The sequence below is a fragment of the Protopterus annectens genome, chromosome 16.part0, assembly GCF_019279795.1.
Source record: "Protopterus annectens isolate FY-2018-M chromosome 16.part0, PAN1.0, whole genome shotgun sequence".
Classification (NCBI taxonomy): domain Eukaryota; kingdom Metazoa; phylum Chordata; order Ceratodontiformes; family Protopteridae; genus Protopterus; species Protopterus annectens.
The window spans coordinates 701,284,616-701,296,995 of record NC_056750.1 but is presented as its reverse complement, the minus strand read 5'-3'; the positions used below and the strand labels follow the sequence as shown (position 1 = coordinate 701,296,995).

The following is a 12,380-nucleotide window of genomic DNA, read 5'->3' as shown; positions in this document are numbered from 1 at the left end:
TGAAGACTGCCTGGGTCCACATGTGTGGGGCAACAGGAATAAAGGAGAGACCATTGTAGATTTCTGCCTGGAAAATGGGTTGATAGTAGCCAACACATGGTTCAAAAAGAGAGAAAGTCACATGATCATATACAAAAATAGCCAAAATGAAACTCAGGTAGACTTCCTCCTAGTAAAGAAAAGGCACTGAGGTAGAATCCATGATTGCAAAGTCATTCCTAGTGAAACAGTTGGCCCACAGCATAAATCACTAGTTGCCGCAATCAGCTGCAAGCAGTGGTCAGAGAAGACTCTATGGTCAACAGAGACCAGACTGAAAACCTGAAAGTTTACTGGAGAGAAAGTACAACAGTTCAAGCAACTACTCAGGGCTCTAGCATGTCAAGAACTGGAGGAAACAGGTGGAGTTGAACAGGAATGGCAGCACTTAAAAACAGCATGTGTTAGGACTACAAAAAAGATATGTGGCTGAGCCAGGTATGGAAATAAGGTACATAAGGAAATTTTGTGGTGGAATGCAGAAGTCCAGAAAGTCATCAAAAAAAAAAAGAAGGCATGCAGGAAGAAGTGGGAGATAGGAAAAACTGACCAGGCTACGAAGGACTACTGGTTGGCTAACAAAGAAGCTAAGAAAGAAGTTGCAATAGCAAAGAATAGGGCATCAGAGGCACTCTACCAACTTCTGGAAAGTGACTCAGTAAGTGGCCCAAATAAACTATATCTAGTTGCAAGGCAAAGACAGAAAGATAAGGAAGATAGTCAGACACACTTCATAAGGGATGCCAGCAACAACCTGCTCACCAGTCCACAGGACATCAAAGGCAGATGGAAGGAGTATTTCCAGCAGCTACTGAATAAAGAAAACCCCACAAAAGCTGTACTGCTCCAGAAACAGCCTACGATATGAGAAGAGGAGTCCACCCTAGAAAAATTAAGAACAACACTAAGAAAAATGAAGTCAGGGAAAGCAGCAGGCTCAGATGAGGTCACAGCACACCTCCCAAATGTATCAGATGTTCACTAGGGGGAATATCCCACAGGTTCATTTACTGGGGGATGCAGGTGCATCAAAAATACACACACACTCAGTGAAGAATGCCATGACGCACATGCTTAAAACAGAAACATCACAGAGCATCTGTTTGGGCTGCTGAAGTGAGGGTTTCAGTGCCTACTGATACATCTTGGGGGGACGATTGGCTTGCTTATGCTTACATAACATATTATATAATATACCTGAGCTCAATGACCTGTACAGATTTTTTGCATCACATTTCTGGTCCATTTTTCATAAAAGTGTGGTTTTCTGGCAAATTAGTGGCACATCATTAAAAACTTAAGTTAGAAAATAATGACAGACATTTGAGTTTCAGGTTTCATACCCTTCAGAAAAGTCATACTAATGTAAAACCTACTATTCTATTAACTTTCTAAGTTTGTAAGAGCAATATTTAAAAATTGTCCTTATTGTGGGGCCTTTGTCCCACTTTTATTTATGGCTTTGTCCAGATTCTTTTTCTGAGGTTGAGAGTATGACAAATGTGTCAGGGCCATCACCGTTAGCCAGAAACGTTTCAAATTGTGACATACTTGTTATACCCCACTCCCCCATGTAGTGACCTTGGATGTGTCCAATCAAGTCAAGGAGCAGTTATGTGGTGTAAGTGTGCAGACAGAGTATCCTCCCATCCAAGGTAGACACAAGTACAGTCACAGCTTTTCATCTGTCCTTGATTTTGAAGAATCTTCTGGTTTTCTGTCATATTTTTATACTGTTGATTGCTTATTATTCAGAAAATACATGTTGTTGGCTGCATGTTACTTTTATAAAACTGAATATAAATTATAATTAGAACTGCAGTGCAAGGAGAAGTGGTTTGAGTTGAGTGCTGCTTGCTTTTTTATACTTGATCTTGACTGGCAATCCAGTAATGTATTTAAAAAGTAATTTATTTTTTCTTGCCTCACAACCTTTTTGTTTCCATCTAGATATTAAGTAAGCCGTCATGTGGCCAATGCACTTAAATATTTTTTTCTTCTACACTTCATTTTGTCTTGATTGGACTCTTGTAATGATGATTTGGCACCCAGGGCAGCATATTTAATTAAAGTCCCAGTTATTGTGGTTTTGAGCATAGCTCCACACCCTTTCTAGTAAGCCACACACCCCCATTGATCCCCACCCATTCAGCTGTCTCCTGCAGCCCCCCTTTGATTTGAAGTCATCAGCTGCCACTGGGAACAGGTAAACAGCTTCAAGTATCTGGGAGGGGTGGTTTTGGAGAAGGGAAGTCTAAATGAAGAGGTCAAAGCTAGAATCAGAGGGGGGTGTAGTCTATGACAGAAGAATGCCAAAGAAGCTGAAAAGTAAGGTGTACAAGACAGTGGTGCAACCAGTACTACTGTATGGTACAGAAACCTGGGCAGTAAAGGCAGAACAGTTGAAGAAGCTAGAGGTAATGGAAATGAAGTGCCTGAGAAAGGTGGTAGGATGCACACTGCGGGACAGACGAAGAAATGAGGACATAAGAACAGAAGCCAAAGGAGCTCCAATTGCAGAAAAGATCAAAGATAACAGATTACAGTGGTGTGGACACATGTGCAGAAAACCAGAAGACACTTTGATGAGGAAGATTAGAGACGGACAGGAAGAAGGTAAGAGGAAGCAAGGATGTTCAGCAAAGAGGTGGATGGATTGTGTGAAAGAAGATCTGCGATAGTCAGGCAGGCATGAGAGTTGAAGAAGGCAGGAACGTGGCACTGAATTGAGAGAGTTGGCAACAGTTAACACAATATCTCGACACCATGTAGAAAAAAATGGGAAAAGGGAGCTGATGATGATGACCTGTGGTGTAGTGACCTGGGTGCATGTGTAACTTGGCAGATCCTGACTCCAGATAAGCACCTAACTGTGATCTTCTCCCTGTTCCATCTGCTGAGTAGGGAATCTCTGTGTTGTACAATGGACTCCCCTATGACTCCTGTCCTGGGTAATGTGTTTGGCTTGCCTCATGGGCTTTGCTCTTGGTCTGCACTGGTTGTAGGAGTACGGGTGGTGTCTGATTTTGCTTTAAGTGAGTGCTTCAGAGATTAAAAACAAAACAAAAAAAGTAAACTTTTATTTTAAAATACTTAGTGCTTTTGTCCCTCAGTTTCCTTGGTGGTTATTACTTTAGAGGTTGCTGAGGACAGGCATTACTGTTTATAGGCTTAAGAAGTCTTTGAGGTTTGGGAAGACTTCTTTTTAGTGCCTCAGAATAGATTGGTATATGTGTCTGATGAACACTGTGTGTGGTGATTGTAGTGCGTGTGTACAGTGACTGTAGTATGCCCTGCAGTCACTTTACTGTTGGACTGCATGCGTTGTATGATGTTCTGCAATCACTATCCTTTTTAATTGCATACATTGTAAAATGTCCTGCAGTCACTATACTGGCTGACTGCATGCATTGTATGACATCCTGCAGTCACTATACTGGCTGACTGCATGCATTGTATGATGTCCTGCAGTAACTGCACGGGCTGACTGCATGCATTGTATGATGTCCTGCAGTCACTATATTGGTTGTACTTCCTCATGCAAACCATGAAGCACACTTATCATCTCTGACATGATGTACAGCAGTCACTATACTGGCTGACTGCATGCATTGAATGATGTCCTGCAGTCACTGCACGGGTTGACTGCATGCATTGTATTATGTCCTGCAGTCACTATATTGGTTGTACGTCCTCATGCAAACCATGAAGCACACTTATCTCTGACATGATGTACATAGAGGCTGTTTGTGTGTGGATCACTGACCTGCTCATCTACTGATTGCAACCAGAGTAGAATTCCTGTGATGGAAAATTCTGAAGTTATGAAGGCGAGGGCCACCTATATACTTCTCCCATATGGTGGGGGTGTGTATCTTTGAGTCAGTGCGGCTCACTGAAGTCATCTATAGTGAGGATTCTTGTGTAGTTTTGGTGGGGCTAACATACATAAGATGTCTACAGCTAATCACAGGGGAATCTAGAGGTTCATCTTGCCCTTCTACAATTATATGATCTGTGGGAATGGTTGCATACCCTTCATTATTAATATTGTTGACAATTTCACTGTATTGTCAGACTGTGTCATGTGCATGGTGCAATTATTATCAGTCAGAGAGGTCTCCCCAGCCATCAAGCATGTACAGACTTGAGCTGGACCAGCTGCTAGTAGAATCTGCAAAAACATATAGACAACATACCTCTGGTGATTCCGGATCATATGTGTCACTCCCATTATCATGTGGCAACTAATATCCAAACCAAAGGGTAAAAAAGGTCACACAGACAAACCATTTAGTAAAAAATGCAATAAAAACAATTTGGTTTGAATATTAGTTTAGGATATTTTGCAGGCCCCTTAATCTTTATGGGCATCAACTGGGTTTACAGACCCTGTGTTTCTGAAGTATAGCCAAACTATCCACTTTTGCTGTGCTGATTAAGTCAACAAAGGCTAAAGGGTGCATGTCCATAACTAATGGGATATGGCTTTATTGGCCCGAATGTCACCATTAAGACTTAAAATTCGGAAGACATGTAGCTAAACCACTTGATGTCCTTAAGGGGTCATGTGCATATATCCCATGAACCTCCACTGCAAGACGCTTAAGGTGTCTCACAGTGAAAACTCAAGCTTGGTTGTGGTTTTCTTGCAGGTGTTTATGAATGATTTGTCTGTGTGATCGTTTTACCCTTTGAGAGACACACACACACACACACACACACACACACACACACACACACACTCTCATGACTAGAACTGCAGTATTAAATCGGCGTGTACATTGAACTCCCATGAACCACTGGAACTGCAGTAGTATGTAAGAGTGTGCATTGTACTTAGATTGTACTAGTTGTGTAATAGTGCATAACACACCGGTGTTGAATGCACTACTTTACCATTCCATACTAAGCAATTCTATGGATATGCTACAGTATGATTAGTATGTGTGGCATTGAAGTACTATGTATCCTTCTTTATAACAGTACAGAAGTTTTGTTGTGGGGTTATACAGTATGAATCCTACATGGAAGTGTGCATTGTACTCAGGTGAACCACTGGAACTGCAGTACCATGCAGAAGTGTGCTTTGTACTCAGGTGAACCAGTGGAACTTCAGTACTATGTAGAAGTGTGCATTTCATTTCAAAAGTTTTTTGAACTGCATTGTGCTCATTTCCCTTTCTTGCATAGTAGTGATTATTTCTATGCCATGTAGCTTTGTTATTCTTGATTAATCTCACAAAAATGTGTCCTTCTGTGTTAGTATTTAGGCATACTTATTAATTCTGCAGTAATATACTCAGTCAGAATTTGGATAATTGAAATATTCATTGAGTGTTCTGAATTCCTTGATTTTTAAATCTTGGAGTCTAGAAAGAAAGTGTTCTTATTCAGTAGTTGATAGAGGTAGTGTTGAGTAGGGGCGGCTCATGCTATTGGGCTGCAGGACTGCAGCCCGCTCCCCCAGCTGTACAAAGGAAAAGAAATGAATAAAAAACAAAAGAAAACAAAAGAAAAAAAAAATAAAAACAAATGTGAGTCCCTGAAACTTGCGCATCCACACTCGTGGCATTTCCGTGCATTTACCCTAGTCCGGAACTCGCACTTGCGGCAATTTCCTGAGTACAGATTGCTACTGAATCAGACTGGAGCATGCACACAGATCCGGACTGCTGATAAGACAGTCCAGACTTGGAAGACAGCCTGCAACAGCAAAAATCCCAGAGGTCTATGCAGTTACAACTGCATAGACTGGAAGGGTATCGGACTGCAACTTCTGCAGGTGGAGCCTGCTCTCGCAGGAAGGATAGGATTTAGGCTCTCTTGTGGGGCTTTTGTGTTTGAAACTGGAGCTTTGGCATTAACGAATGCTTTGGACTGAAAGCAGGTACGACTTGTTTATACTAACGGAAGGGTGGATGTGTGTGTGTGTGTGTGTGTGTGTGTGTGTGTGTGTGTGTGTGTGTGTGTGTGTGTGTGTGTGTGTGTGTGTGTGTGTTCCTGTCCATGTTTGTCTTCATTCTATCTGTCAGGTAGTCCGATTTTGTTTCTATCTGTGAATTGCGCTAGCTGTCTGTATGTGCACATCAGTCTGTCTCTGTTTGCATGTCAGTTTAGCAAGTTGTCTGTCTGCCTCCCAGTCCATGTGGGCTTGACCTGATCAATCAGTGTCTATATGTCTGTTTATTTGTGTGTCTTTCTGTCTTCCTCTCTTTCTGTTAGTCTGCCCATCAACTTCTTTATCTGATGGCAGTATGTTCAGCTGTAGGAAGATATGGAGCTTGCTGTCTACTGTTTATATCTGTGCCTTCTAACTGTTATTTATTACAATACAGCTTCCAATAACAACATCTGTTCCTTAAGGATTAGCTTGACATGAATAATTTAAATATAATTGCAGCTACACACTTTGTATTTAGACAAGGACTTTTGCTTTTTAAAATAAAGGCACCATTAGTAGGCGGCAAAGCCAATGCAACTCTTACCTACTGAATCTTCAGAAAGATACACTAAAGAACCAATGTTTAGAAAAAAAATCAAAAGAATGGTTGCATTGGGTTTCTATATGCAGTATTTCACTTCTGAATTTTAATTTTTGTGCTAACTAAACAGTCATGACTGAATGTGTAAATAGTAGACTTTTCTGCATTGGCTGTAGCATTATGTGAATAATCAAGGCTTTGGAAAAATTACCTTTGGAGGAGGCACACAGATGTTTGTAGAGCTACGTAAGTCAACAAAAATGATGTCCTGCTGATAAATATATCAACTGACAAATATGTTAACATATGCAGACTGATTATTGATTGACCAATAAGCCCACAGAAAAGATAGAGAAAAATATGAGTATAGGCATATAGTTAGATAATACTATTAAACTTGTATCTCTTGTTTGCAGTGCAATTGCAAAAAACTCAGAGAGAGAATCCCATTGTTTTATTCCTATCAAATTATCATAATCATCAGAAACAAACAAACAAGCCAACAAACACATAAGCAAAGAAGAAGCATTGTAAATATTTGTGTAATGCATGGGAGTTAGTTAACTTACTGACATAAGATATTTATAATTTTATTTTGCTGTTGGCACACTGGTACATCAGTTAGTTCTGCTGCCTAAAAGTGCTTGGTTCTCCAGTTCAGTCCATGGCTAATGTCCTTTTTGTCTAAGTCTGCATATCCTTCCTGTGGACACATAGTTTTTTTTTTTTTCTAGATATCTACTTTTTTTCCACATCTCAAGGACATCACACTGATAAATGGACAGTGTGTATGTTCGAAGTGGACACTTTACACAATGTTGCATTTCAGGTGACAGTATGCTCTATACATTGTAAAGAAAAGTGTGTGTGTGTGTGTGTGTGTGTGTGTGTGTGTGTGTGTGTCTGTGTGTGTGTGTCTGTGTGTGTGTCTGTGTGTGTAATGCCCCAGTAGCTAAAAAGAAGTCAGGAAATATACCTGGCGGTTAGACTCAAACCTTGCACCTTGGGAGTAGGTAGCAAGAGCTTGAATTCCCCACCCACGACCACTTGTGAAATTTTTGCCTCATATTTGTTCTGTTCCTCATAAAATCTGTGTTTTTTCTGGATTATGAATTCACTAAATAATGACAGGCATTTGAATTTCAGACTTGGTATTCTTCAAAAAGTACATGGTAACACAAAGCCTTTTATTTTAGCAATTTTCTGTTTATAAGAGCAATATTTGAAATTTGTCCCTATTTTTGGGGCTGTATTCCCCAATTATTGGCTTTGTCCAGGATTTTTGTGCTAACAGGTTGAGAGCTATGGTGAGAACTGAATTCACTGAATATGTTTGGGGGTTGTATTCCCCCATTATTGGCTTTGTCCAGGTTTTTTGTGCTAACAGGTTGAGCGCTATGGTGAGAACTGAATTCACTGAATATGTTTGGGGGTTGTACTCCCCCATTATTGGCTTTGTCCAGGTTTTTTGTGCTAAGAGGTTGAGAGCTATGGTGAGAACTGAATTTACTGAAAATGTTAGGGAGCTGTATTCCCCTATTATTGGCTTTGTCTAGGTGTTTTGTGCTAAGAAGTTGAGAGCTATAATGAGAACTGAATTCACTAAATGATAGCCATTTAGGTTTCAGTCTACCTGTCCTTCAAGAAACAGTTGGTTTGGCATAGTGGTATGTTGTTCTAATTGTAGTACACAGGTTCTGGGCCCAAGACATGACAGTGAAATGCATGGGGGTATCAAAGTATTTTATTCTAGCAACTTTCCAAGATTATGCAAGCAATGTTTAAACTGTGTCCCTAGTTTTTGGGCTTTTGTCCCACCCCCCACCCCCAAATAAATTTTGGCTTTTTCCAGATTTTTTGTGCTTCAAAGTTGAGAGATACAGTTGAGTGTCGAGTGTATTTTACAAAGAGCTAAGAGCTTGAAGAGAAGTTTAGTGCTGCTTATGCTGTGGCTGCTTGTGTTGTTAATAGTACAACAGATAGTCTACTTGATTTTGATGCAGAAGACTGTGGGTTCTACTCTCACACTATATAGATGCATTACTGATACTGTACTCTGTTGTACTTTTAAAGGGGGTGGATGCTGCAGTCCTGAGAATGTCCTCTCTGGTGGAGATACCTAGTAAGGCTGAACCTGTTATCAGTTTGCCATTCATTCCCTATTGCAATATTACTAGCTTATCATTTTTTTAATGTAGCATAGGCAATTTATTCCTCAAGTGCAACAGGCACTTCATTTGTAGATGAAACAATGAAATATAAAGTTGTGGGCTGGCAGCAACCTCTTCATTAGTTACAGATCTCTTTAATGTGGAATTATTTAGATGACTTTTACTTCTGCAGAGATTGTGCATATTTACTGATACTGGTGGATTGTAGAAATTTGAGTAGACATTTATGATGAAAATGTTCTGAACTGGCAGTTTTGTCATTATTGGTGCATGCATTTTATTTCATTGTTTACTGGAAAAAGGTTCAAAACAATACATTTAAAATGCCCTCTAACAACTGTACTGTATTATACAAGGAATATAATTTAATACAATCAGGAAGGTGTATCAAAGAACACATGTATGTTTCGTGTGCAAGGGGCCTATGATTTGAAAACAGCCCAAGTTAATCTTTATCTGTCACTGGCCAGATGTATTTCTTTGAATGTGGTTTTTGATGCTGTTTCAATGAATGTGAGTTTCAAGGACAGAGAAGTTTTAATCATAAGTCTATGTTCATTGTGAAACTGCATTGCTTTGTTTAGCAGACATCTATTAGTGTTTGTGCTGTAAAATGTAAAATAAAACTTTTAAATGAAATCCAAATCATCGTAGCAGTAAAGCAGCATGCACATTACAGTGTTTATGGTAAATGGGGCGAAATAGACAAGTAATGGGATATTAGAATAGCTGCAGGGGGGAAGCCCCATTCGACCATGATTTTGTGAGGGGGAAGGGCGGCAAACTCAGCTCCAGCTGAACTATACCTCTCAACTGTCCAGATTTTTGCAGAATGAATAGATTTTTGCTTCTTATTTTTGGTCTGTTCCTCATAACATTTGTGGTTTTCTGGCAAATCATTTAGGAATGAAGTCACTAAATAATGACAGACATTGAGTTTCAGACTTCATACCCTTCAGAAAATCCATGCTAAAGCAAGGCCTGTTATTCTGTCAACTAAGTTTATACAAGAGCAATTTTAGTACTGTTTGTATATTTCCCCAATATATTTGGCCTTGTCCATATTTCCTGCATTAAGAGGTTGAGAGGTATGAGCAAATAAATCACTTTATAGAATTAGGTATATCCAAACCTCACAACTGTCCCCAATTTTGGCTCAAAATGTTGCTCTCCCTCTAATAATCCCTCCGCAAAATGACAAATTAGGAATAAAACATGGGGGTTTACAATTAATAAATAATTGTAATGATCAGAGTTATAGATTACTTTTAATTCCAGAAATGCATGTAGATTTTCTTATTTTGTCAGCTGCTCAAGTTAACAGTACTAATATTTAAAAAGTGTCCCTTCTTTGACAGGTTCCCAGCTGTATTGTGTGGCTATTTTATATTTTTGCATCACATTTTTGGTCCGTTTTTCATAAAAGTATGGTTTTCTGGCAAATTAGTGGCAAATCATTAAACAGTGAAGTTCGAAAATAATGACAGACATTTGAGTTTCAGATTTCGTACCCTTCGGAAAATTCATCTTAATGCAAGACCTACTATTCTATTATCTTTCTAAGTTTATAAGAGCAATATTTAAAAATTGTCCTTATTTTTGGGCCTTTGTCCTACTTCTGTTTATGGCTTTGTCCAGATTTCTTGCTCTGAGGTTAAGAGGTATCACAAACGTGTCAGGGCCATCACCGTCAGCCAGAGACATTTCAAATTGTGACATACTATTTGCAGCCCACTTCCCTACGTAGTGACTCTGGATGTGTCCAAGCAAGGCAAGGAGCTGTTATGCAGTGTAAGTGTGCAGAGTATCCTTCCATCCAAGGTAGACACAAGTACTACGGTGGTTTTTCATCTGTCCTTGATTTTGCAGAACGTTCTGTTTTTCTGTCATTTTTATATTGTTGATTTATGCTTCTTCTTATTCAGAAAATGCATGCTGTTGCAGAGCCTGTTGCTCTGTGTTTAAGTAGCAATGCTTTAGTGACCATCAGGTAAGCTTGTCTGAGATTGTAAGATGCAAGTAAGCTTTAATAAGCATACTGTTAAAGAATTACCAACATTGAAAGCCTTTTCGTTGTTACCATGCAGAGAATATTTACATAACTAGATTGCATATAACCCTTAGGTATTGAAGTGCATATGACAGTATTTGTAATAAAGGGCAGGATTACTATGTTTTCAGAAGCTCATTACATTTGTTGGAGACTTGCAGTCATCTTTGCAGCCTTTACCCATAAACTAAACAGAATGCCAATCTATCATGTGTGGTCCATAACCTGTGCAGTAATCCTTTAAGCAATTTATCTTGAGCTTGTTTCATGTGTGGCTGTTCATTTTTTACTTTGATCATGTTTTTCCCATGAAACAACAGATAGTTGTTGTCAGGGAGCAGGTGTTTTTTGGCTAAGAAACATTTTTACAAGTGGGGGTTTCACAAAGATTGCTACTTTCAGCATGTTACTTGGTACTTTTATAAAGTTGAATATAAATTATAATTAGAACTGCAGTGCAAGGAGAAGTGATTTGAGTCGACTGCTGCTTGTTTTTTTATACTTGATTTTGACTGGCATTCCAGTAATGTATTTAAAAAGTAATTTTTTTTTCATACCTCACAACGTTTTTGTTTCCATCTAGATATTAAGTAAGCTGTCATGTAGCTAATGTATTGAAATATTTTTTTTCTTCTACACTTCATTTTGTCTTGACTGGACTCTCTTAATGATGGCTTGGCACCTAAGGCAGTGTATTTAATTAAAGTCTGAGTTTTGGTGGTTTTTAGCATAGCCCCACCCCTTTCTAATTGGCCCCACCCCTTCCCATTGTCCCCACCCATTCAGCTGTCTCCTGCAGCTCCCTATTGATAATAAGCCACCAGCCACCATTGGTGTTGAGTAGCTGCATTTGAGACTACATTGACATTATTATTGGGTAATGTCTGCCACTGTTTTGGTTTAAATTCATTTATTTATTTTGGATTCTATCACATAAGTTTGTCTTTACAACTATAGAAATACCATCACCTGATCTATTAAGCCTGTAAAAATGAAAAGATGAAAGTACTGGTAATTGGGCAATGCATTATGTATTTTCAAATCAAGGTTTTCTAATTTTTGTATTCTGTTTTGCTGATCTGCTTTATACAATCATTTGTTGCCTCTCTCATTTAATTGTTTTCATTTTCTTCCCATGGAATCCTCCCATTTCGCTAATCTGAGCTGTCCCTAGATTCTCATCTATTTTTGTATACCTTAAGTATGCAATGACATTTTGTCATGAACAGATCTCTAAAATTATCAATTTTTTGAGATGGCTGCCAAACTTGTTTTATCAAAGTTTGTCTCTGTGTCACCAACTCAGAGTGTCATATCTGTCACATTTTCTGCTTCTGGCTAGGGTCTAGCACAGAGTACCATTTAGGACATCGTGAATTATTCTGTTCCTGACTCTAGGTGTAGTACAGGAGCTCTACATAAGGGCTGATATTTTCAGATTCTCCATCCACAGCTCAGTTTTTAATGTTATTCTGAGTATTTCCTTTACTACTATTTTGCATGGGAATGGTCTGGCTAATAATGTGGCACATACTTATGGGCACAACAATTATTTGACAGCACCTAGCTTATGAAGATGACATGGGAGACAATCCAGTAATATCTAAAGATATATATGTCTCTGACCTCATATTG

At 39.0% G+C, this 12,380-nt stretch overlaps 1 protein-coding gene across 1 annotated transcript in view; it reads right to left on the bottom strand.

Moving 5' to 3' along the window:
• The window catches only part of LOC122790335 (zinc finger protein 239-like), a 1,358,627-nt gene that overhangs the window by 650,963 nt on the left and 695,284 nt on the right, over positions 1 to 12,380 (bottom strand). The window lies entirely within an intron of this gene.